This window comes from Etheostoma spectabile, unplaced genomic scaffold (genome assembly GCF_008692095.1).
Source record: "Etheostoma spectabile isolate EspeVRDwgs_2016 unplaced genomic scaffold, UIUC_Espe_1.0 scaffold00009033, whole genome shotgun sequence".
In the NCBI taxonomy this organism is placed as follows: Eukaryota; Metazoa; Chordata; class Actinopteri; order Perciformes; family Percidae; genus Etheostoma; species Etheostoma spectabile.
Genome location: NW_022603649.1, coordinates 1 through 5,000, shown reverse-complemented (window position 1 = coordinate 5,000; position 5,000 = coordinate 1). Strand labels below are relative to the sequence as shown.

At 39.4% G+C, this 5,000-nt stretch overlaps 3 non-coding genes across 3 annotated transcripts; all 3 read left to right on the top strand.

The window, feature by feature from the left end:
* The first annotated feature begins 183 nt into the window (after nt 1–183).
* On the top strand, nt 184–265 carry trnal-aag (transfer RNA leucine (anticodon AAG)). The gene has a single exon. It is a non-coding gene; the product is annotated as a tRNA-Leu (tRNA).
* A 314-nt stretch (nt 266–579) lies between these two features.
* trnay-aua (transfer RNA tyrosine (anticodon AUA)) lies at nt 580–667 on the top strand. The gene is given in 2 exon segments: nt 580–616; nt 632–667. It is a non-coding gene; the product is annotated as a tRNA-Tyr (tRNA).
* Nucleotides 668–2,342: 1,675 nt separating this feature from the next.
* Nucleotides 2,343–2,415, top strand: trnaa-agc (transfer RNA alanine (anticodon AGC)). Its single transcript has one exon. It is a non-coding gene; the product is annotated as a tRNA-Ala (tRNA).
* Nucleotides 2,416–5,000: the final 2,585 nt, after the last annotated feature.

The window sequence follows — 5,000 nt, the reverse complement described above, 5'->3', positions numbered from 1 at the left end:
CAAAAGAAAAGTTATGAACAGTTATGGAAAAAATGCCAGAGAAAAATGGACAAAGTGTGATAACATTTTTTAATAAAATATTGGCTTTTTCCTTGCAAAGGTTTTTTTTCCCCAATAAATTAACAAGCATACCATTAGTTACGATGCCGGTGTTTGTCACGATGTAGAGAGTTCATGCATGCAGGTAGTGTAGCCGAGTGGTCTAAGGCGCTGGATTAAGGCTCCAGTCTCTCTGGAGTCGTGGGTTCAAATCCCACCACTGCCATTTGCATTTATTACATAGCTGAAAGCCAACCGATGTGATCTTACAGCTGTGTCATTTGGGCTAACTTGCTGAAGTAGCTAGATAATCCATCAATCACCTTGCTGAGATTGTTCCGTGTTAAACTGAGGTTCAACGATTGGTGAAATCTATGCTCACCACTATACCACCATCACTGGGAAATACAATGTTCACTTCAAATCTTCTAAACATCTGGGCATTGAGACTGAAAGTGTGATCTGTCACTGAAAATCCCTCCAGGGGTCCTCTGTTACCACATTCACAAGAATGGAAGTGTGTGTATTTATGCTAGTCTCCCTTCGATAGCTCAGTTGGTAGAGCAGAGGACTATAGAGGCATAAAGCTGAAATCCTTAGGTCGCTGGTTCAAATCTGGCTCGAAGTAGCAGTTTTTTCCAGAGTTTCCCTTCAGGGATCAATAAAGAATTTCTGATTCTAATGTAGAGATGGACAGACAACCCAAAAGCATAATTCTTCTTGCCAAGACAGAACAAGAAACAAAAAGAAAGAGGTGGGGAGATAGAGTTAAAGAACCTTTTTTCAGGACACCGACATTTTGTCGCTCAACATGGCAGGCATTCTATGCATCCAGGGCCCAATGTTTTACCATTTCATCCACTACGGGCCCCGAAGGAAACAAGTGACTGTGAACTCTTGTTACCCATAGCAACGACAGGTAACAACAAGTAGAAGTACTTCTCTCTTTTCGTATAATCGCCACTATACGGCCCAGTTTCATCTCGGTAAATTTTGCAGAAATCCTGCAAACAGCTACAATGACTGTTTATCTGTAAGGATTTTAAATCTATCTGTCAACCCCGTCTTAACCGTATTGGATGGAATGATGTCAATTTGCGCTTTTTATCTGTAACACATAAAAATCTGGATGCAACAAAGAACCCTTTTCTCCTGTTCTGTACACAACCCAAAGTTTAAAAAAAAGAAAAAAGATAACTTTCACAGATCCCTCAGTTAAATCAGAGTCAGTAACTTTACATGTGTTGACAATAAAGATGCTCACAAAACGCTGTACTTCAATTGGGTTTCTCGTGCAAATTCATGTCCTCTTGAATACAAAGAACTGCTAAGTTCTTTATTCCCAATATCAACTCTCAGACATTAGTTCCAAATGAAAACAATTATTGTCAGAAGTGGGTTTGAACCCACGCCTAAAGTGGAGACTGCGACCTGAACGCAGCGCCTTGGACCGCTCGGCCATCCTGACTGATCCTACAGATGTTCAGTAGGACCTGTTTGAAAATTATGATATAGTAAATTAAACGTCATGAAATGGTAGTTTCTCAGTCATCCATGTCATAGTTACCAAGGGAAGGTTTCTCAACTGTCAGCCCAAATATACGGGCGTTAATGGAGACATGGAAGAAAGTCACCAGGGTGGCAATGTGCTTGACAATGGCAATACATTGCACGGGATGTGAAGGCAATTTGCAATACAGGACAAATCCTATGGTGGGAATCAAGATCCACCAATGTTTCTGTCAACAATGTCCAACTGAGTCCACAAATATACCTGACAATTGGGAAATAAACTGATAATTGTCTTTGTGCTCTAAACGTGTCAAATATTGCCGTACAATGCCCACATTGAGTCCAGATGTGTCCATTTTGGTTCCTGATCCATGCTATTACCCCGAAAGTCCATAACTAGGCCGAGGGCAACTGGACTTGGTAAAATGTCCTCCGCAGATGTTTTGTCTCTCATCCAAGAGACTTCTTTAGTTTTTTACATTACTTTTTATGAATTTTTGACATACTATACTATGACTTTTCATGACTTTTTATGAAATTTTTCAACATCTATACTATGCCTTTTTATGCCTTTTTATGAATTTTTGTCATACTTATATACTATGACTCATGAATTTTTGACATACTCTAAAATGAATTTTTATGACATTTTAGGAATTTTTGTCATACTATACTATGACTTATGATTTTTTTGACATACTCTAAAATGAATTTTATGACATTTTATTAATTTTTGTCATACTATACTATGACTTACGATTTTTTAAACATACTATGACTTCTTTTGAAAAGGGGAATTAGCTCAGATGGTAGAGCGCTTGCTTAGCATGCGAGAGGTAGCGGGATCAATGCCCGCATTCTCCAGAGGACTTTGGATTCTTCTTGCTTTACAACAAGAAATATAAATCTGGACTTGTTAAGACATACTACACTACAACTTTTTAGGAATATTATACTATGACTTTATGAATTTTTCGACATACTTTACTATGACTTTTTAATGACATTTAATGATTTTTTGTCATACTATACTATGACTTTATGATTTTTTTGACATACTATACTATGACTTTTATGGATTTTCAACATTATATGACAATTTCTGAAAGGGGGAATTAGCTCAAATGGTAGAGCGCTTGCTTAGCATGTGAGAGGTAGCGGGTCAATGTCCGCATTCTCCAGAGGACTTTGGATTCTTCTTGTTTTACAACAGAACTTTAAATTTGGACTTGTTACGACATACTACACTACGACTTTTTTAACCCAGGTTTCAAGAAAGTAAAAAAAAATCAGACAAACTTCAGGGGATGCAGCTCAGTGGTCGAATGCATGCTTTGAATTTATAAGGACCTGGGTTCAGTCCCTGGCATCTCCATCAGGTGTTATGGTCCAGTCTGTAAAAGAGCTTAGACGATCTTACTCTGACGGATGAAATTAAATAATGCAACAAGTGTAACAAGGCAATAAAGTGGAAGATTAACTTAATAAGTGTCTGATGACTCTGTGCACTTTTAACCATGTCCAGCTTAACTCAGCAACTGAGACGGATTTGAACAAATTTGTATAGCACAGTGTTGTGCATCCTTGCATGTATGGTACTTAATGCAAAAATCTGGAAACTGGAAACCCGTCTCCACCAATGCATCTCTGGCATTTATTTTCAGTCTCAATGCCCAGATGTGTTGCAACATTTGCAGTCAACATTGTGTTGCCCAGTGATGATGGTATAGTGGTGAGCATAGCTACCTCCCCCGCAATTGACCCAGGTTTTGTTTCCCAACCATTGCAGTTTATTTGTCAAGAAGTAACCAGAAAGGTTACTTGCCCAACCCGATTTGATAAAATATTAGATCTCTGTTATGGTACAAATAAGGGAGCATATCAATCAATCAAGCTGCCTCCACGAGGATCCACAGACACAGGCAGTACACTACAATTTGCACTTTGCCCGTGTCTGGTAACTACTACTAACTAATTGAAAAGTTTATGAACGTTTGTGCAAACAGGTATAATTCTTCTTTTCAGGTTGTTGTGGCCGAGTGGTTAAGGCGATGGACTAGAAATCCATTGGGGTCTCCCCGCGCAGGTCCGAATCCTGCCGATAACGAGAGACAGTCTTTCAGAGTGGTAGCACACAAATGACGCATCACAGTTTACCAAATTGCAGATGTGCTTTTATGAACAAAATTGTGTTACCTCATAGTTACTGGAAGACACCAGTCTCCACCAATGTATTTCTTTTCAGTCTGTGTTACAACATTTGCAGTGATTGTCTAGCAGAAAGGCAACAGGTGTGTTACTTTTTACTTTTTGACTATGATTTTGTACCATAGCAGTGCAATCATTTTGCCCAGGTTTGATTTCCAGCCACTGCTGTTGCATTTACATGTTTTGAAGCCATATACAACATTACCATTACATGTTTTACCCAGGTTTCTTCTTTTATTCAGTGATATTTCAATTCCTCGTGGGAGCCATCCCAAAAGGATAATAAAGATAAGTCTATCTCAGAAAAGTCAAAAAAATTTGAAAATCTTTAGGGGATGTAGCTCAGTGGTAGAGCTCATGCTTTCCATGTATGAGGACCTGGCATCTCCAGCAGGTATTATGTAGAGTCTTTAAAAGAGCTGCAAAAGATATTACCTCCTGTGGTAATCTGACTGGTAGGGTTATAGAACGTAGTGGTAGACTAAGACCTCCTGTGGTAATCTGATTGGTAGGGTTATAGAACGTAGTGGTAGACTAAGACCTCCTGTGACACAAACGAAGCGGATGCTCTCTCTTTTATACCTCAGGCAGGACCACAAGCACTTTAGATGTACATGTTTTACAGTTTCTTTTTTACTGTATTTATACTGTAGTATATATATTGTATTACCCTCCAGTTTTTTGGTTGTTACAGCGGGTATGAGCACTGTAGTTTCCATTTTATGGATGAAATGAACTGACACACCGTTAAGTTACTTTCAGCAGCTGGAGACATTTCACTTCAGACACTTGCATCAACAGACTGGAAACGGCCTTACTGCTGATAGAAAGCATAGGAATTAGCAGAGGATGGTTTCAATCCATCGACCTCTGGGTTATGGGCCCAGCACGCTTCCACTGCGCCACTCTGCTCTGCTGTTCAAGTTCAGGGGCTGGAAAATTTGTTATTCCACATTTTGAGGGAGAGTTTGGGATCCTGTGGCTTAGAGCACCTTTTAAACCAGGTCAGGTGGTAAGAGGACAGGGTTCTCACTTCAAACCTAAGTCTGATTCCACTGGGGAGTGAACCCAGGACCTTCTGCGTGTAAAGCAGAGTGATAGCTACTACACTACAGAACCCTCTGACGTCCTGTCATCTTTAACATAATCGTAAACAAACAGTAAAATAATGGCTGGCGGTGAGGTTCTGAAAAGACATGGCTTTATTTCATTATTCGCATCAATTCTTTCTAAAGACTTTT